At 43.0% G+C, this 21,651-nt stretch overlaps 1 long non-coding RNA gene across 2 annotated transcripts; it reads left to right on the top strand.

Moving 5' to 3' along the window:
* Positions 1-3,448: 3,448 nt before the first annotated feature.
* LOC142915536 (uncharacterized) lies at positions 3,449-21,405 on the top strand. Of its 2 annotated transcripts, XR_012935984.1 has the most exons (4): positions 3,449-3,732; positions 10,401-10,478; positions 13,114-13,173; positions 19,979-21,405. It is a non-coding gene; the product is annotated as an uncharacterized LOC142915536 (long non-coding RNA). The 2 variants fall into 2 exon arrangements; XR_012935983.1 differs by lacking the exon at positions 3,449-3,732 and having other exon boundaries at positions 9,237-10,478.
* The last annotated feature ends 246 nt before the right edge of the window (positions 21,406-21,651 follow it).

Here is a 21,651-nt window from a genome sequence, read left to right as displayed (position 1 = left end):
GTTTGCATTTTGACTGCCTGTGTTGTGGTTATTGCAGACATGATGCCTTGAATAAAGGTGTCAGTTTTTTGTGCCAGTTAAAAGGGTAAAACCTATTTCTATTGTCCAACACGCACGCCGGGGCCAGTTACGGCTTGCAGCTACGTCCTGAGGGTGTTTGTCATGGACCTGCTGCGTCAGGTGGGATGTGTGAACAATAGAATATTGTTAGACCACTACTACTTCTGGGTTCTTTCAGTCACCTTGAAGGGAAATAATACAATAATAAAAATACAACTTAATAAAATGTTATTTTATTACTTTATAAAACGTAATAAAATATTATTTTATTTAGTTTTATTATTTTATTTTTTTATAAAATAAAAATATTTTTTTATTTCGTTTTAATTTTATTATTTCCCTTCTAAGTAAAAAATAAAAAATAAAATAATATTTTATTTTGTTTTATTTTTATTAATTTATAAAACATAAGAAAAGAGTATTTTATTTATTATTTTATTATTTCCCCTCTACATAAGTAATACAAATAAAATATAATAAAATATTATTATTTTATTATTTCCCTTCTATGTAAGAAATACAAATAAAACATAATAAAATATTCTTTTATTTTGTTTTATTTTTATTATTTCCCTTCTACGTAAGTAACACAATTTAAACATAATAAAATATTATTTTATTTTTATTATTTCACTTCTACGTAAGTATTACAAATAAAACATAATAAAATGTAATTTAATTTTTATTATTTTATTGTTTCCCTTCTACGTGGTGACTTTACCAGCGCTGTCCTACCAGACAGTCTCGCTCCCTTCACCTGATGAAGGCCGCTTGTGTTGTGGCCGAAACGTCGTGAGAATATTATTGTGTTATTTTATTTTATCAATTTATTATTTTATTCTCATTCTACGTGACTTTACCGAAAGAACCAAAGAAGATGAATCATTGCAGTCACGAAAGCTTTAAATCGAAATTTAACCGCCTCTACGGGGAGGGATTCCACACATCCTTCAGATCATTCAACAGACTTTGGGATAAGAAGGCTCAACTAATCGAGTCTCTCACCTTTCTGAAGAGATGCCGCGACTCTAAGGTAAAACCAACCGCATTTACACTAACCTCTGCTGTTGCAACTTCTCTCAATGCAAAACGAATTCTAGCTAGAACTAGCTTCGCTCTTATCTCGGAAAAAATCAGACTTACACGCACCGAACTCGATCAGTTAGACAAGACACTCTACAAATCACACTTAAAATTGACAGCAACAATGTCTACATCGGATTGGGAACATGTAGACAATATGACTACCTCTTCGGCTGCCACTATGTCGAACAAATGTAGGGACAATTTGATTTCCAAATTCAATCACCTCTCCAGCAAAAAATCGGATCCACACACCGAAAAGATAGACGTCAACAAAGTCGTAATTAATCGCAGTAACAGTTCCATTTCTGATGGTCTGAAATCCGTTTTAGCTAAAGGTCTAAACTTTGCTGTCACACCGAGACACTTACCGGTTAATGATATCATTGCCCATGTCGACGTTGCACTCAAGAGCTTGAGTCACATCTCTGCAGACGTAGCAAGATCTGAAATCGCTGCAACCCTCAAAAACGCTAAGTTGCCACCTAGCAACATCAGCAAAGACGAACGTTTTGAATTATCTCAATTAAAAAAGAGGGATGATATTGTCGTTCTCTCAGCCGACAAAGGCAATGCCACTGTCATCATGGACAAAACAGAATATAACAACAAAATTCAAGAACTACTCAACGATGGCAGCTATACAAAAATAAAAAGAGATCCCACCAACAGCCTGGTCACCAAAACGAACAAAATTATCTCTGATTCAACAGCATTAATTGATGAGAACAAACAGTTCTTGTTGAAACCCTCTGCTGCCAGACCACCAAGATTATATGGCCTTCCAAAGATACACAAAGAAGATACACCCCTTCGTCCCATCGTCTCTACTATCAGCTCCCCCACCTACAAACTGGCACGTTTTCTGGCTGATATACTGCGACCTTTCACTGGAAAAACCACCTCTGCGTAGTGCAGGTTGTGTTTGCTTGTGAAGGTTGTGAGTGTAACGCAGGTTGTGTTTGCTTGTGAAGGTTGTGAGTGTAGTGCAGGTTGTGTTTGCTTGTGAAGGTTGTGAGTGTAGTGCAGGTTGTGTTTGCTTGTGAAGGTTGTGAGTGTAGTACAGGTTGTGTTTGCTTGTGAAGGTTGTGAGTGTAACGCAGGTTGTGTTTGCTTGTGAAGGTTGTGAGTGTAACGCAGGTTGTGTTTGCTTGTGAAGGTTGTGAGTGTAGTGCAGGTTGTGTTTGCTTGTGAAGGTTGTGAGTGTAACGCAGGTTGTGTTTGCTTGTGAAGGTTGTGAGTGTAACGCAGGTTGTGTTTGCTTGTGAAGGTTGTGAGTGTAGTGCAGGTTGTGTTTGCTTGTGAAGGTTGTGAGTGTAGTGCAGGTTGTGTTTGCTTGTGAAGGTTGTGAGTGTAACGTGGGTTGTTTTTGCTTGTGAAGGTTGTGAGTGTAACGCAGGTTGTGTTTGCTTGTGAAGGTTGTGAGTGTAACGCGGGTTGTGTTTGCTTGTGAAGGTTGTGAGTGTAACGCAGGTTGTGTTTGCAAGTGAAGGTTGTGAGTGTAACTCAGGTTGTGTTTGCTTGTGAAGGTTGTGAGTGTAGTGCAGGTTGTGTTTGCTTGTGAAGGTTGTGAGTGTAACGCAGGTTGTGTTTGCTTGTGAAGGTTGTGAGTGTAACGCAGGTTGTGTTTGCTTGTGAAGGTTGTGAGTGTAACGCAGGTTGTGTTTGCTTGTGAAGGTTGTGAGTGTAACGCAGGTTGTGTTTGCTTGTGAAGGTTGTGAGTGTAATGCAGGTTGTGTTTGCTTGTGAAGGTTATGAGTGTAACGCGGGTTGTGTTTGCTTGTGAATGTTGTGAGTGTAACGCAGGTTGTGTTTGCTTGTGAAGGTTGTGAGTGTAACGCAGGTTGTGTTTGCTTGTGAAGGTTGTGAGTGTAGTGCAGGTTTTGTTTGCTTGTGAAGGTTGTGAGTGTAACGCAGGTTGTGTTTGCTTGTGAAGGTTGTGAGTGTAACGCAGGTTGTGTTTGCTTGTGAAGGTTGTGAGTGTAACGCAGGTTGTGTTTGCTTGTGAAGGTTGTGAGTGTAACGCAGGTTGTGTTTGCTTGTGAAGGTTGTGAGTGTAACGCAGGTTGTGTTTGCTTGTGAAGGTTATGAGTGTAACGCGGGTTGTGTTTGCTTGTGAATGTTGTGAGTGTAACGCAGGTTGTGTTTGCTTGTGAAGGTTGTGAGTGTAACGCAGGTTGTGTTTGCTTGTGAAGGTTGTGAGTGTAACGCAGGTTGTGTTTGCTTGTCAAGGTTGTGAGTGTAATGCAGGTTGTGTTTGCTTGTGAAGGTTGTGAGTGCAACCCAGCGCCAGGCGTCACGGTGCCGCAGGGACCTTCACTCGGCGTGGCTGCGGCAGCGGCAGCAACTGAGGGCGCTGGAACAGGAAGTGAAGTCTCAGGAGTCTTTGCTGAAGGAGGCCGCCCTGCACGGGAAGATGGAGCTGCGCTACAAATGCGCGCTGGCCGAACTGCAGGCCGGACTCTGGTGGACGCGCGACGAGCTGCAGAGGGAGCGGCAGGCGTCCATGGAGTTGCTTCGACGGCACTTTGTCAACCTGCGGGCTTCCCGGGGTCGATGACTGCGTGGAGATTGCCCGTTGGTAACGTTGTAAGTAAGCGCACGTTAACGTGAAGACGTGTCCCTCGGTCGCAGGTAAGTCAGCGGTTCCGGTCGCGTCACGTGGACAGGTTGGTAAAACGCAATGTTTAATTTTAACAAGGCTTATCGTTGTAATAATCTCAAACGAGTGTTGGCGGAGCTCACAAATTGTCGTGAAACGCCCCGTTGCGGTGGCACGGCATTGTGGTGTCGTGCGATGTTGGTGCGGTGTTGTGTAATGGTGTGGGGCGGTGTGCTTCATGGTGTGGGTACGGTCTGATAGGGTTTCGGTGTGACGGTGTACCGCATAGAGTTGGGTATTTAGATCACCCCGGAATGTGCCCGATCTCGCAAGTGAAGCAGGCCTCGGCCTGGATCTTGGGCAGACGTCCACCACACATGGACGTGCTATAGGCTGTTGGGCTGACCTTGTGGGTGGCAGTGTAGCAATAACCATTGTTGCACTCTACTCAAACACCTAGCAGTGTATTTCTTACCCGTGTAGTCAATTTTTCAAAGGTCATTTTTTAAATATTTCAACCACTTTATTTCAGAAAAAGACGTTAACAGGAGACCCAAGCGTGCCACTTTTCCCATGAACCCCATTACGACTCGTTCCACACTCTGCCTCCCCTTAACCTCCATTAGCCCATTCTATTTCAAGCAGCAGCAACAGCAGCAATGATGCAATTCAAGAAACGACGCATTCAGAGATGAGAAAGAGCGCATGTTTGATTTTGTAGCGAGCGAGATGATGAAACTCGAGCTACAGTTAAATTTCGATTTAAAGCTTTCGTGACTGCAAGGATTCATCTTCTTTGGTTCTTTCGGTAAAGTCACCACCACGTAGAATGAGAATAAAATAATAAATTGATAAAATAAAATGACACAATAAAATTCTCACGACGTTTCGGCCACAACACAAGCGGCCTTCATCAGGTGAAGGGACGAGACTGTCTGGAGGACAGCGCTGGAGCGAACACAGCCAAGCTCAGACCGCGACCTTTAAGCTGTGTGAGAAGAAACAGAGCGCCTTCACAAAGGAATTAGCATTGGATGTGTATGCTTTAACTTTAACATAGCCATTTCTGTGACCAGTCACAAGCTAATCACTCAGCTATTTCAATGCTAAATTCTCCTGTTTGATTTGTACTAGGTGCCTCTGTGAATGTGTATGCTCTGACTTTAACATAGCTATTTCTGTGACCAGTCACAAGCTAATCACTCAGCTATTTCAATGCTAAATTCTATGCCAATTCCTTTGTCAAGGGGTGCCTCTGTGGATGTGTATGCTCTGACTTTAACATAGACATTTCTGTGACCAGTCACAAGCTAATCACTCAGCTATTTCAATGCTAAATTCTATGCCAATTCCTTTGTCAAGGGGTGCCTCTGTGGATGTGTATGCTCTGACTTTAACATAGACATTTCTGTGACCAGTCACAAGCTAATCACTCAGCTATTTCAATGCTAAATTCTATGCCAATTCCTTTGTCAAGGGGTGCCTCTGTGGATGTGTATGCTCTGACTTTAACATAGACATTTCTGTGACCAGTCACAAGCTAATCACTCAGCTATTTCAATGCTAAATTCTATGCTAATTCCATTGTCAAGGCGCTCTGTTTCTTCTCACACAGCTTAAAGGTCGCGATCTGAGCTTGGCTGTGTTCGCTCCAGCGCTGTCCTCCAGACAGTCTCGTCCCTTCACCTGATGAAGGCCGCTTGTGTTGTGGCCGAAACGTCGTGAGAGTTTTTATTGTGTTATTTTATTTGATAAATTTATTATTTTATTCTCATTCTACGTGGTGGTGACTTTACCGAAAGAACCAAAGAAGATCGAGCAGCTACGGTTGTTACTCTGAGGTGGCGGCGTCAAACCCCCTCCCCGACGGGTGACATTCTCTTCTTGTTGAGACGGTGGGAACTCGCCGCCTCTTGCTCATTGTCCCACCCCCCGTCCCGCCGTTGGCGACAGAGACATCGGCACGCTTGCACAACGAGGAGAAAGGAAGATTGTCCAACACTATGAGACCTCCTTTGCCAGTAACAAGATATAGTAATAGGTTTTACCCTTTTAACTGGCACAAAAAACTGACACCTTTATTCAAGGCATCATGTCTGCAATAACCACAACACAAGCAGTCAAAATGCAAACAAAAAGACAACTCTGATAATAATATTGGCACTGTCCTTGAATTTGATTGGTCCACACCCGAGACGGCTTTCTTTAGAGCCTAGTCTCCACTGGTGTTGTACAGCTTTTGGCGTCTTCTGGTCCAACACCAGTGGAGACTAGGCTCTAAGAAAAAGCCGTCTCGGGTGTAGACCAATCAAATTCAAGGACAGTGCAAATATTATCAGAGTTGTCTTTTTGTTTGCATTTTGACTGCCTGTGTTGTGGTTATTGCAGACATGATGCCTTGAATAAAGGTGTCAGTTTTTTGTGCCAGTTAAAAGGGTAAAACCTATTTCTATTGTCCAACACGCACGCCGGGGCCAGTTACGGCTTGCAGCTACGTCCTGAGGGTGTTTGTCATGGACCTGCTGCGTCAGGTGGGATGTGTGAACAATAGAATATTGTTAGACCACTACTACTTCTGGGTTCTTTCAGTCACCTTGAAGGGAAATAATACAATAATAAAAATACAACTTAATAAAATGTTATTTTATTACTTTATAAAACGTAATAAAATATTATTTTATTTAGTTTTATTATTTTATTTTTTTTATAAAATAAAAATATTTTTTTATTTCGTTTTAATTTTATTATTTCCCTTCTAAGTAAAAAATAAAAAATAAAATAATATTTTATTTTGTTTTATTTTTATTAATTTATAAAACATAAGAAAAGAGTATTTTATTTATTATTTTATTATTTCCCCTCTACATAAGTAATACAAATAAAATATAATAAAATATTATTATTTTATTATTTCCCTTCTATGTAAGAAATACAAATAAAACATAATAAAAGATTCTTTTATTTTGTTTTATTTTTATTATTTCCCTTCTACGTAAGTAACACAATTTAAACATAATAAAATATTATTTTATTTTTATTATTTCACTTCTACGTAAGTATTACAAATAAAACATAATAAAATGTAATTTAATTTTTATTATTTTATTGTTTCCCTTCTACGTGGTGACTTTACCAGCGCTGTCCTACCAGACAGTCTCGCTCCCTTCACCTGATGAAGGCCGCTTGTGTTGTGGCCGAAACGTCGTGAGAATATTATTGTGTTATTTTATTTTATCAATTTATTATTTTATTCTCATTCTACGTGACTTTACCGAAAGAACCAAAGAAGATGAATCATTGCAGTCACGAAAGCTTTAAATCGAAATTTAACCGCCTCTACGGGGAGGGATTCCACACATCCTTCAGATCATTCAACAGACTTTGGGATAAGAAGGCTCAACTAATCGAGTCTCTCACCTTTCTGAAGAGATGCCGCGACTCTAAGGTAAAACCAACCGCATTTACACTAACCTCTGCTGTTGCAACTTCTCTCAATGCAAAACGAATTCTAGCTAGAACTAGCTTCGCTCTTATCTCGGAAAAAATCAGACTTACACGCACCGAACTCGATCAGTTAGACAAGACACTCTACAAATCACACTTAAAATTGACAGCAACAATGTCTACATCGGATTGGGAACATGTAGACAATATGACTACCTCTTCGGCTGCCACTATGTCGAACAAATGTAGGGACAATTTGATTTCCAAATTCAATCACCTCTCCAGCAAAAAATCGGATCCACACACCGAAAAGATAGACATCAACAAAGTCGTAATTAATCGCAGTAACAGTTCCATTTCTGATGGTCTGAAATCCGTTTTAGCTAAAGGTCTAAACTTTGCTGTCACACCGAGACACTTACCGGTTAATGATATCATTGCCCATGTCGACGTTGCACTCAAGAGCTTGAGTCACATCTCTGCAGACGTAGCAAGATCTGAAATCGCTGCAACCCTCAAAAACGCTAAGTTGCCACCTAGCAACATCAGCAAAGACGAACGTTTTGAATTATCTCAATTAAAAAAGAGGGATGATATTGTCGTTCTCTCAGCCGACAAAGGCAATGCCACTGTCATCATGGACAAAACAGAATATAACAACAAAATTCAAGAACTACTCAACGATGGCAGCTATACAAAAATAAAAAGAGATCCCACCAACAGCCTGGTCACCAAAACGAACAAAATTATCTCTGATTCAACAGCATTAATTGATGAGAACAAACAGTTCTTGTTGAAACCCTCTGCTGCCAGACCACCAAGATTATATGGCCTTCCAAAGATACACAAAGAAGATACACCCCTTCGTCCCATCGTCTCTACTATCAGCTCCCCCACCTACAAACTGGCACGTTTTCTGGCTGATATACTGCGACCTTTCACTGGAAAAACCACCTCTGCGGTACTAAATTCTACTCACCTGGTATCGACAATCAAAGACATTTCCCTGTCCCCAAACGACCTGCTTGTCAGTTTTGATGTGGTGTCCTTGTTCACCAAAGTCCCGGTACCTGACACCATCGCTATCATTGAAGACCTGGTTCATCAAGGACTGCATACTGATGTACCCCCCCTGGTGAGACATTGCTTAACCAACACATACTTCACCTGGAATGGAACTTTCTACAAACAAACTGAGGGCACCCCAATGGGCTCCCCCCTATCTCCGGTTGTAGCCAACGTATTCATGGAAAAATTTGAAACTGACGCCATCCAGACTGCCACTCTACGCCCGACCTTATGGAAGAGGTACGTTGATGACACCTTTGTCATCTGGCCACATGGCCAGCCTGCTCTAGACCAATTCCGCGACCACATCAATTCCATACACCCAGCCATCAGATTTACCATGGAGGTCGAAAAAGATGGCAAACTACCCTTTCTGGATGTCTTAATTAAAAGGAGACATGATGGTTCAATGAGTCACTCTGTCTACAGGAAAGCTACCCATACAGATGCTTACTTGAAACCGGATTCCCACCACCATCCATCCCAGAAGAACTGCCTCATCAAGACTCTATACCATAGAGCCCAATGCATTTCCGACCAGGAACACATTACCAGTGAACTCAAGCACGTACACCAGGCTCTCAGGGCTAATGGCTACTCCGACTACACAATCCGCAAAGCCATCACTCCAGTCATGAAGAAGGATCCTCTTGTGGAGCCACTCAAAACCATCACCTTACCCTACATTGCAGGGGTCACTAAAAAGATCTCCAAAATCCTGAATAAACACAAGATCCAGGTCCGATTCAACACAGTACACAAAATCCGTGATTTAGTTCCATCTGTAAAAGATGCTCTTCCAGACATACAGTACCCGGGCGTTTACAAACTAAAGTGCCTCTGTGGTAGTAGCTACATTGGAGAAACCAAAAGACATATCTCGGACCGCATCCGCGAACATAAAGCAGACTTGAAACACGGTAAGACGAACTCCTCGGCCGTGGCAGATCACTGTTACAATTCAGTGGGCTCACATGACATTGACTTCTCCAAGACGGAGGTTCTTTGCAAACCAACTGGCTACCATGAGAGATTCGTTCATGAGGCCATTCACATATACAAGCACAGAGACAATTTCAACCGAGAAGATGGATTCAGGCTTAGTAACCACTGGAAAGATGTGTTAAATCATTTCTGTTCTTAATTAATTGTAATTTTACGATGACCTTCAGACCGCAGCTCTTTCGCCAGCATTGCCTCTTAATACCTCTCACACCACGGTTAATGGTATGGTTTACAACATGGAGTATACTAGGGCTTCGCAGCTGTCTCTCTCCCCCTCCTCTGTTCCGACCATGGACGAACTCGTCCGTCTGAACGGGGCCCGTAGCTATCCGTGGTACGGAAATTTGAGGGTAAGAATCCACCCATTTTTTCGCCATATAGCATTGTGATATATAACGACTTATGGTTGGTAGCTTAGCTGATTGGAGAATATAGAGTTTATTGATAACATGAAGGTAATTTATATTTTAGTTTTTATTGGTTCACTATATAGTACTGTGAATAGCTCAGATGTGTAGTCATTTCTGTGACCAGTCACCAGCAAATCACCCAGTTATTTCAATGCTAAATTCGCCTAGTTATTTCAATGCTAAATTCTCCTGTTTTGATTTGTACTAAGTGCCTCGGTGAATGTGTATGCTCTGACTTCAACGTAACTATTTCTGTAGCGGTTACAAGCGAATGCCTTAATTTAGCTATTTCAATGCTAAATTCTATGCTAATTCCTTTTAACAATGGGTGCCTCTGCGGATGTGTATGCTTTAACTTTTAACATAGCTATTTCTGTGACCAGTCACAAGCTAATCATTCAGCCTTTTCAATGCTAAATTTTATGCTAATTCCTTCGTCAAGGCTCTTTGTTCCTCTCACACAGCTTAAAAGCCGTGATCTGAACGTGGCTCTCTCACTCCAGCGCTGTCCTACCAGACAGTCTCGCTCCCTTCACCTGATGAAGGCCGCTTGTGTTGTGGCCGAAACGTCGTGAGAATATTATTGTGTTATTTTATTTTATCAATTTATTATTTTATTCTCATTCTACGTGACTTTACCGAAAGAACCAAAGAAGAATTTTTGTTTAATTGCAGGATCTATGCATGTGCACGATTTATCTTCATCGATATTTATGAATGTACGTTAGGTGGATGAACAACTCCTAGAAAGTGCGTCTGGCGCGATGCCATCCAAGCGAAGTGACAAGGCCAGGGCAGCAGGCAAGGTGAGGGTCTCCGACGTCTTCCTCACGTAGATGTCGAGGTTTCGCTGACGCGGCACCAATGGTGCCTGCACTCGACCAGGTTAAACCTGAACTGTTTATGGACCAGTCACATGCTAATTCCTCACGTTAACATCATGCTAATCTCCCAGTTACATGCTAATCCCTCACACTAACATCATGCTAATCTCCCAGTTACATGCTAATCCCTCACATTAACATCGTGCTAATCTCCCAGTTACATGCTAATTCCTCACATTAACATCATGCTAATGTAGTGGGGTAGATAATGTGCATAGGAATTGGCCATATACAGTACATACAGACAGACAAGGAGAACGGGTCACACGAGGTCGAACAGGTGGTCGAGTCGCGAGTGGCGTAAACAAACCCAAGTAATTAAGGGAGTCGTGGCACGAGGGCTGTGATTGGTCGAGAGGCTGTTAGCGTTAAGTGGTGGTGTCTGAATGTCTGATGAAGGGGACAGGTGCGGGCTGGCGGGAAACGGCCAGCGAGCCACGTGGCAATTCATTAAGGCTAATGCGAGAGGGGATAAAACGCGAGGTGGTTTGAACGGAAAGGAGTTGCTGTTGGAGAGTTTCTGTTGGAGAGTTGCTGTTGGAGAGTTGCTGTTGGAGAGTTGCTGCTGGGGAGTTGTTGCTGGAGAGTTGTTGCTGGGCAGTTGTTGGCGAGAGGTGAAGAGATACGAAGAAGACAGCTGGAAATGTTATGGAAGAATAGATAGAGAGCCGGACCCCAAAGACAGTAAATAGCGATGGGGAGAGTCAGCGTTAGCGGAGATAGATAGAGTCACTGTGTGTGAATAGATGGAAGTCACTGCGTGTGAAGAAATAGTGGCGATACTGTGTGTGAGGAGATAGAAGACGAACCACTGTGTGTGGAAGGGAAGATACTGTGTGTGAAGAGATAGGCGAAGAAACACTGTGTGTGGAAGGTGATGCACGGACAATGCTGAAGTAAATCGGAGTGTCCGAGTTGGCGGAGCACGGAGAGAATTACTGTGTGTACGGAACGATGGAATAAAAGTGACGGCGGAAAAAGAGACGGTTGTCGTCCGAGTGAATTCACGGCACTACACTAATCTCCCAGTTACATGCTAATCCCTCACACTAACATCATGCTAATCTCCCAGTTACATGCTAATTCCTCACATTAACATCCTGCTAATCTCCTAGTTACATGCTAATCCCTCACATTAACATCATGCTAATCTCCCAGTTACATGCTAATTCCTCACATTACCATCATGCTAATCTCCCAGTTACATGCTAATTCCTCACATTAACATCCTGCTAATCTCCCAGTTACATGCTAATCCCTCACATTAACATTATGCTAATCTCCCAGTTACATGCTAATTCCTCACATAAACATCATGCTAATCTCCCAGTTACATGCTAATCCCTCACACTAACATCATGCTAATCTCCCAGTTACATGCTAATTCCTCACATTAACATCCTGCTAATCTCCCAGTTACATGCTAATCCCTGACATTAACATCATGCTAATCTCCCAGTTACATGTTAATTCCTCACATTAACATCATGCTAATCTCCCAGTTACATGCTAATCCCTCACACTAACATCATGCTAATCTCCCAGTTACATGCTAATTTCTCACACTAACATCATGCTAATCTCCCAGTTACATGCTAATCCCTCACACTAACATCCTGCTAATCTCCCAGTTACATGCTAGTTCCTCACATTAACATCCTGCTAATCTCCCAGTTACATGCTAATTTCTCACATTAACATCATGCTAATCTCCCAGTTACATGCTAATTCATCACATTAACATCCTGCTAATCTCCCAGTTACATGCTAATTCCTCACACTAACATCCTGCTAATCTCCCAGTTACATGCTAGTTCCTCACATTAACATCCTGCTAATCTCCCAGTTACATGCTAATTTCTCACATTAACATCATGCTAATCTCCCAGTTACATGCTAATTCATCACATTAACATCCTGCTAATCTCCCAGTTACATGCTAATTCCTCACACTAACATCCTGCTAATCTCCCAGTTACATGCTAATTCCTCACACTAACATCATGCTAATCTCCCAGTTACATGCTCATTCCTCACATTAACATCCTGCTAATCTTTCACATTAACTTAGCTACTTCAATGATAAATTCCTCTGTTGATATGTAAACTCCTTTGTCAAGGGGCTCTGCTCCTCCCACCCAGCTTAAAAGACGCTGCCAAGCTTAGCGGTGTTCACTGGAGCGCTGTCGTCCAGACAGTTCTGTTCCTTCACCTGAGGATGGCTGCTTGTGTTGTGGCCGAAACGTCGCCCCCCCCCCCTGAATGAGCTGTTTTAATGAATAGGATTGATTACTTCAAGTGACTTGATTTTCAATGGAAACAATTTCCTCAACTGAATAACCATAACCGGGGCCTTGAAACGACTCAGGCAGCTTTGAAACGTGGCTGTGCCAAGTGCAGCAGCTACGTCATTGAGGCATTTGTGGAATGAAATTGGTCATGGCTGCAGTGCACGCGGTGTGCAATATGTGGTTGGAGGAGGTGAACCTAGAAATTGATTTGACCTCTGAAGATGCCCAAGTTTATTTGTGCTAATCACTGTTTACATTTTCCTCAGAACCTTTTTGATGCCGAGGGGTCAGGTGACTCCGATGACGATGACACGGGCACAATCCGAGTGAGGCTTTAGCACTACACTTTAAATTCTTGCAAAATTGTTTGTGGCAGATGTTGAATATACCTTGTGGGGTCTGCTAACGATACCAGGTGTTGCTATGAAGTTGCCAAGGATATGCCTGTATAGTATTGGATTCATAATCTTGGTTCTTTCGGTAAAAATAAAACAATACGAAAATTATTGTTTTATTTGTATTATTTTATTATTTCCCTTCTACGTGACTTTACCGAAAGAACCAAGAAGATGTTTTTGGTTGTTCCATCATATCTGCCGGGTTCTAGACTATTTAATTTCCTAGTTAATTTCCCCCCCCCCCCCCCGCATCCCCAGCGTTTGGTTTTGTTGCTGCATTGGCATTGTTGCTACATTGGCATTGTTTGATACATTGTTGCTACATTGGCATTGCTGCTACATTGGCATTGTTGCTACATTGGCATTGTTGTTGCATTGTTGCTACATTGGCATTGTTGCTACATTGGCATTGTTGCTACATTGGTTTTGTTGCTACATTGGCATTGTTGCTACATTGTTGCTACATTGGCATTGTTGCTACATTGGCATTGTTGCTACATTGTTGCTACATTGGTATTGTTGCTACATTGGCATTGTTGCTACATTGTTGCTACATTGTTGCTACATTGTTGCTACATTGGCATTGTTGCTGCACTGGCATTGTTGCTACATTGGCATTGTTGCTACATTGACATTGTTGCTACATTGGCATTGTTGCTACATTGGTTTTGTTGCTACATTGGCATTGTTGCTACATTGGCATTGTTGTTACATTGGCATTGTTGCTGCATTCACATTGTTTGATACATTGGCATTGTTGTTACATTGGCATTGTTGTTGCATTGGCATTGTTGTTACATTGGCATTGTTGCTACATTGGCATTGTTGCTGCATTGGCATTGTTGCTACATTGGCATTGCTGCTACATTGGCATTGTTGCTACATTGGCATTGTTGCTACATTGGCATTGTTGCTACATTGTTGTTACATTGGCATTGTTTGATACATTGGCATTGTTGTTACATTGGCATTGTTGCTGCATTGGCATTGTTTGATACATTGGCATTGTTGTTACATTGGCATTGTTGCTGCATTGGCATTGTTGTTACATTGGCATTGTTGCTGCATTGGCATTGTTGTTACATTGGCATTGTTGCTGCATTGGCATTGTTGTTACATTGGCATTGTTGCTACATTGGCATTGTTGCTACATTGGCATTGTTGCTACATTGTTGGCTACATTGTTGCTACATTGGCATTGTTGTTACATTGGCATTGTTGCTGCATTGGCATTGTTGTTACATTGGCATTGTTGCTGCATTGGCATTGTTGATACATTGGCATTGTTGCTACATTGGCATTGTTGCTGCATTGGCATTGTTGCTACATTGGTATTGTTGCTACATTGTTGGCTACATTGGCATTGTTGCTACATTGGCATTGTTGTTACATTGGCGTTGTTGCTGCATTGGCATTGTTGTTACATTGGCATTGTTGCTGCATTGGCATTGTTGTTACATTGGCATTGTTGCTACATTGGCATTGTTGCTACATTGTTGGCTACATTGTTGCTACATTGGCATTGTTGTTACATTGGCATTGTTGCTGCATTGACATTGTTGTTACATTGGCATTGTTGCTGCATTGGCATTGTTGATACATTGGCATTGTTGCTACATTGGCATTGTTGCTGCATTGGCATTGTTGCTACATTGGTATTGTTGCTACATTGTTGGCTACATTGGCATTGTTGCTACATTGGCATTGTTGTTACATTGGCGTTGTTGCTGCATTGGCATTGTTGTTACATTGGCATTGTTGCTACATTGGCATTGTTGCTGCATTGGCATTGTTGCTACATTGGCATTGTTGCTGCATTGGCATTGTTGTTACATTGGCATTGTTACTGCATTGGCATTGTTGTTACATTGGCATTGTTGTTACATTGCCATTGTTGCTACATTGGCATTGTTGCTACATTGGCATTGTTGCTACATTGTTGGCTACATTGGCATTGTTGCTACATTGGCATTGTTGCTGCATTGGCATTGTTGTTACATTGGCATTGTTGCTGCATTAGCATTGTTGTTACATTGGCATTGTTGCTACATTGGCATTGTTGCTACATTGGCATTGTTGCTACATTGTTGGCTACATTGGCATTGTTGCTACATTGGCATTGTTGTTACATTGGCATTGTTGCTGCATTGGCATTGTTGTTACATTGGCATTGTTGCTGCATTGGCATTGTTGATACATTGGCATTGTTGCTACATTGGCATTGTTGCTGCATTGGCATTGTTGCTACATTGGCATTGTTGCTACATTGTTGGCTACATTGGCATTGTTGCTACATTGGCATTGTTGTTACATTGGCGTTGTTGCTGCATTGGCATTGTTGTTACATTGGCATTGTTGCTACATTGGCATTGTTGCTGCATTGGCATTGTTGCTACATTGGCATTGTTGCTGCATTGGCATTGTTGTTACATTGGCATTGTTGCTGCATTGGCATTGTTGATACATTGGCATTGTTGCTACATTGGCATTGTTGCTGCATTGGCATTGTTGCTACATTGGTATTGTTGCTACATTGTTGGCTACATTGGCATTGTTGCTACATTGGCATTGTTGTTACATTGGCGTTGTTGCTGCATTGGCATTGTTGTTACATTGGCATTGTTGCTGCATTGGCATTGTTGTTACATTGGCATTGTTGCTACATTGGCATTGTTGCTACATTGTTGGCTACATTGTTGCTACATTGGCATTGTTGTTACATTGGCATTGTTGCTGCATTGACATTGTTGTTACATTGGCATTGTTGCTGCATTGGCATTGTTGATACATTGGCATTGTTGCTACATTGGCATTGTTGCTGCATTGGCATTGTTGCTACATTGGTATTGTTGCTACATTGTTGGCTACATTGGCATTGTTGCTACATTGGCATTGTTGTTACATTGGCGTTGTTGCTGCATTGGCATTGTTGTTACATTGGCATTGTTGCTACATTGGCATTGTTGCTGCATTGGCATTGTTGCTACATTGGCATTGTTGCTGCATTGGCATTGTTGTTACATTGGCATTGTTACTGCATTGGCATTGTTGTTACATTGGCATTGTTGTTACATTGCCATTGTTGCTACATTGGCATTGTTGCTACATTGGCATTGTTGCTACATTGTTGGCTACATTGGCATTGTTGCTACATTGGCATTGTTGCTGCATTGGCATTGTTGTTACATTGGCATTGTTGCTGCATTAGCATTGTTGTTACATTGGCATTGTTGCTACATTGGCATTGTTGCTACATTGGCATTGTTGCTACATTGTTGGCTACATTGGCATTGTTGCTACATTGGCATTGTTGTTACATTGGCATTGTTGCTGCATTGGCATTGTTGTTACATTGGCATTGTTGCTGCATTGGCATTGTTGATACATTGGCATTGTTGCTACATTGGCATTGTTGCTGCATTGGCATTGTTGCTACATTGGCATTGTTGCTACATTGTTGGCTACATTGGCATTGTTGCTACATTGGCATTGTTGTTACATTGGCGTTGTTGCTGCATTGGCATTGTTGTTACATTGGCATTGTTGCTACATTGGCATTGTTGCTGCATTGGCATTGTTGCTACATTGGCATTGTTGCTGCATTGGCATTGTTGTTACATTGGCATTGTTACTGCATTGGCATTGTTGTTACATTGGCATTGTTGTTACATTGGCATTGTTGCTACATTGGCATTGTTGCTACATTGGCATTGTTGCTACATTGTTGGCTACATTGGCATTGTTGCTACATTGGCATTGTTGCTGCATTGGCATTGTTGTTACATTGGCATTGTTGCTGCATTAGCATTGTTGTTACATTGGCATTGTTGCTACATTGGCATTTTTGCTGCATTGGCATTGTTGCTACATTGGCATTGTTGCTACATTGTTAGCTACATTGGCATTGTTGCTACATTGTTGCTACATTGGCATTGTTGCTACATTGGCATTGTTGCTACATCGTTGCTACATTGTTGCTACATTGGCACTCGTGCACCGCCCGTGCTTCTGGTGTGCTACACTTGGGCTATGCCCCCCATCCCCAAACCTTCACAAACACTTTGCCTTTAGAGGCTGACCCCTTTGCCTGATGATGACTGCTTTGTGTCGCAATCGAAACGTCGTGGTTTAATTTATATTTAACCTTTATTTTTATTTTCTTTACCTACGTGACTTTACCGAAAGAGCCAGAGTGTGTGGATCCTTTGCAGTCACGACAACTTCCAATCTAGAATGAGTGCGCTTCGCTTGCAATCCGGCTTGATCTCCCTGGGCGCTGCGGTTTCAACAATGCCCACGACGTAACGCACTTTTGTCTCTCGCTCCAAAAGATCATTGTTGCTCTCCAGCAACGTTTCACGCAGCAAGCCGCTTCGTAGAGCTGCCGTCTGTGGCCAGTTCGCCGCTCTAAAAGAAGCTCATCGTTCAATGGGCCTTACCTGCTGAGATAAAAAAAAATTGGTTTTCATTTATTTTTATTTTATTGATTTTTTTACCTACGTGACTTTACTGAAAAAAACAAAGAGTAAGATCAAAATGGTTTAGTTTTTTTTGTTTATATTTTTTTATTCATTTTTTTAACCTTTCCTATACTTTGCACTCCTATTGTGGTGTTCTTGTATTGTTTGCTGTTGTGACGTCTGACATGGCCTTCTTACCGGTGGAGAAATGTTAACGGCCTCACCTGGCATACAGGAGGTCGTGGATTCCATGCCGACTCTGACGCCTGCTGTATATTTGGAGCTTGCGTGTTCTCCACGTGGTCGCGTGGATTTTTCTCCAGGTCCTCCGATTGTTCCCTACACATTTAAAAACGTGGCTTTTTAGAGTATTTGGCTGCTATACATTTCCACGTGATAAGCCACTTGGTTGAGCTATTTGTGGCCAGGTCACTTCTGAACGAGAGCTATACAGCTCAGTGGGCCTTACCTGGGAAAATAAAAAAAATAGTTAATAGTACCGGACATCTGTGAAAAACAGCTTCATAGCTCATCGGATTCCTCCAATATAAATACATCTTCTCATTCTGGATAAATGGGTGTGCCATTTAATCGATCGGCTGGTTGTGTGTGGTGGGGTCAAGTTGCGGTTACTCCCACCATCTTCCAAGACGTCGTGGACAGCGCCGCTCACCCTCTGTAGAACTCCTTCCAAGACGTCGTGGACAGTGGTCACCCTCTGTAGAACTCCTTCCAAGACGTTGTTGACAGCGGTCACCCTCTGTAGAACTCCTTCCAAGACGTTGTTGACAGCGGTCACCCTCTGTAGAACTCCTTCCAAGACGTCGTGGACAGCGCTCACCCTCTGTAGAACTCCTTCCACGACGTCGTGGACAGTGGTCACTCTCTGTAGAACTCCTTCCAAGACGTCATGGACAGCGCCGCTCACCCTCTGTAGAACTCCTTCCAAGACGTCGTGGACAGCGGTCACCCTCTGTAGAACTCCTTCTGCCTGCAGTGTGGCATGAGTCAGCAATTGCAGCTCTGCGCCGTCACTTCTATTGTCCACTTATCTCATTGCATTGCTTCTAGGCGGTCGCTCTCATTCCCAGTCCGCGTATAGCAGCGTCAATGCCAGTCACCCGATTGGTCACCCACCCATTCAAGCCAACAATTTTGACCGATATTTAAATGGGCCCACCCTTGTCAGATCACAGACACTAAGCAGGGTTTAGCCGGTGCAATACTTGCATGGGAGACTGCCGGGGACTACCAGGCTTGGCCTACGAGGTGGTCAGGAGATGGCAGCATAGCCATGGATTCTTGAATCTATCAGTGTGGAGCTTTTGAGTGCTCCCCCCCCCCCCACCTTTTATGTAAATGCTGTTTAATGTTTACAATAATATTGTGTTCATGTCACATGTTTGGTGCCCTCGTTTTCACGCTTCTACATTCTTGTTTTTGTGGCATGGAGACTCCCATCAGCCGTAATCATTCCACTTTCCGGACGGAGGCCTCCCCGCGCAATCGCCACATCTCTCGCGATCCTGCAGATCTATAATGATCCAGACTTAGCGCCTGTGCACGCGGGGCTCAATTCATCGCTCCATCTCCTCGGTTGGCGCCGCCTCGGTCGAGTATCTTCCGTTGGATGCCACTCCGGTCCGTTTTTTCCTTGACCATCGTCCCCATCGTCCCTCTCCTGCCCAAGGTGGCTTCTCTCGACAGTTTGAACGACGTCACGAAACACCCGTGTGTATTATCTGACCCTCGTGTTGTCCGTGCAGTACGTGTGTTGAACTTCTTTGGCACCACCGTGCGTAGCCACGAACCCTGTGTACATTATCTGACCCTCGTGTTGTCTGTACATACGTACGTACGTGCGTGTGTGTGTACGTGTTGAACTTCTTTGGCACCACCGTGCGTAGCCACGAACCCTGTGTGCATTATCTGTCCCTCGTGTTGTACGTGCGTGCGTGTGTACGTGTTGAACTACTTTCGCACCACCGTGCGTAGCCACGAACCCTGTGTACATTATCTGTCCCTCGTGTTGTCTGTGCGTGTGTGTGTACGTGCGTGCGTGCTTGTGTATGTGCGTAGCCAACCGTGCTAATCGAAGGTGCGGGCGGATGGACGACGAAAACGTTGTTCCTTTCACCATCTCTCAGTGTAATCCCAAGGGAGCATCTCGCCGTACTTCTTTGTGAGCGCCTCTGCGTTTGCATCCCGCATCTTTGTGACTGTTGACGATGCCGGTATTGTTGTGGCGTCTTCGATGTGTTCATTTGTGGCAGGCGAGCGAGATCTCAAGAAAAGCTGCGTCGACAAGAAAGGTCAAACGAGGGAGGATGATCTCTGCGTTACCTCCCAGCAAGCGTCCTGCAATAGAGTGGGGCAACATCTTTGACTGGTTTGAGGATCCAGATGTCTACGCTTTTGAACCTGAGGATTAATAAATAATAAGTGTTTTTTTGAGCGACGTTGTTTTAACGTTGTTTTAACGTTGTTTTAACGTTGTTTTGACGTTGTTTTAACGTTGTTTTAACGTTGTTTTAACGCTATGTTTTGCGTTCAATGTTCTTGGTGAAATGGTGGCCAGGGTGGAGACTTTTAGCCACCGTGGTTAAAATATTTTGGGTGTTCAGTTTTAAGTAAGTGTTTTTGTTTTGATTTAAAGCTTTCGTGACTGCAGGGATTCATATTCTTGGTTCTTTCGGTAAAGTCACCACGTAGAAGGGAAACAATAAAATAATAAAAATATAAAACAATAAAATTATCACGGCGTTTTGACCGCAACACAAGCAATCATCGTCAGGTGTGAAAACCACAGCAAGAAAATTTGAAAAAGTGGCGTTTTTTACGTTAGCACCACGGAGAGCGATTTGGCAGTTTGTTTGGATGGACTCGTCTGAATAACTGCCAAATCGCTCTCCGTTGTGCGGAAACATGACTGATGACTCATCCATCTGAACAACCGCCAAATCGCTCTCCGTGGTGCTGACGTTAAGGAAAAACCGCCACTTTTTTCAAATTTTCTTGCTGTGGGTTTCACACCTGACAATGATTGCTTTGTGTTGCAGTCGAAACGTCGTGAGAATTTTATTGTTTTATATTTTTATTATTTTATTGTTTCCCTTCTACATGGTGGTGACTTTACCGAAAGAACCAAGAATAATAAAAGTGTCTTTCACCAATTTTCAGAGAGGAGGGGGGGACACTTTCGCCGATAAGTTTGAGTTGGGCGGCCACACATTTGAAACCACAGCTGGGGTTGACAGCATCATGATGATGATGGGGGGGGTGTTTTCACATTTGTGTATTGTCGGGGGTGGGGCGCACGTCAGAGGGCCGCGCTAAAGGCCCATCAGTGGCCGCTAGTGGCCTGCGGGCCTTGCAATGAAGAGCGAACTCTGTGTAGGTCGACGTTTGAAGGCTACGCCAGTCAAGTGGTGAAACAACAAGCTGGGTCATTCGGAATAGGCAACACATGGTTCACGTCAGTAGCAATGAACTGGCCATAAACTGTTTAATAAACACGCTTGACAGAACAGGAGCAGTATTACATCACTGGCGGGTGTGGACTTTCGTGGTATTATATACGTAGCGATTGTAAAGTAAATGTTAATTTTGTTCTGTTCGTTGTTGTAATATCGGTTCATCGAGTGCCGTCTCGTAAGGGCGACGTCAAGTGTACGCTCGAAATTAAAGCGCTTAAAATCTGCGAGTAATTCCGTGCCCTTTTTTTGCTTGTTCGACGTAAGGAAATACATTGGGAAAGGTCGCGAGTTCGTGAAACCCCGTCGCGAGTGTCAACTCGGCCCTTCGCAACTTTCGGCGTTGTTGACATCACCGGTTTCGATGAGGTCGGAGCTGCACGTGGCTGAGCTCCGGAAAATCGATCCCTTAGGTCGCCTTCAGCCTCGAGTGAAGGACCGGGGGGGGCGGTGCGTGAACAAACATTTTAAAT

This window comes from Petromyzon marinus, unplaced genomic scaffold (assembly GCF_048934315.1).
Source record: "Petromyzon marinus isolate PM22_M1 ecotype Great Lakes invasive population unplaced genomic scaffold, UKy_Petmar_22M1.pri1.0 PM_G_Scaffold_32, whole genome shotgun sequence".
NCBI classification, from domain to species: domain Eukaryota; kingdom Metazoa; phylum Chordata; class Hyperoartia; order Petromyzontiformes; family Petromyzontidae; genus Petromyzon; species Petromyzon marinus.
The sequence above is the reverse complement of the archived record's forward strand: the minus strand, read 5'-3'. Positions and strand labels throughout refer to the sequence as shown.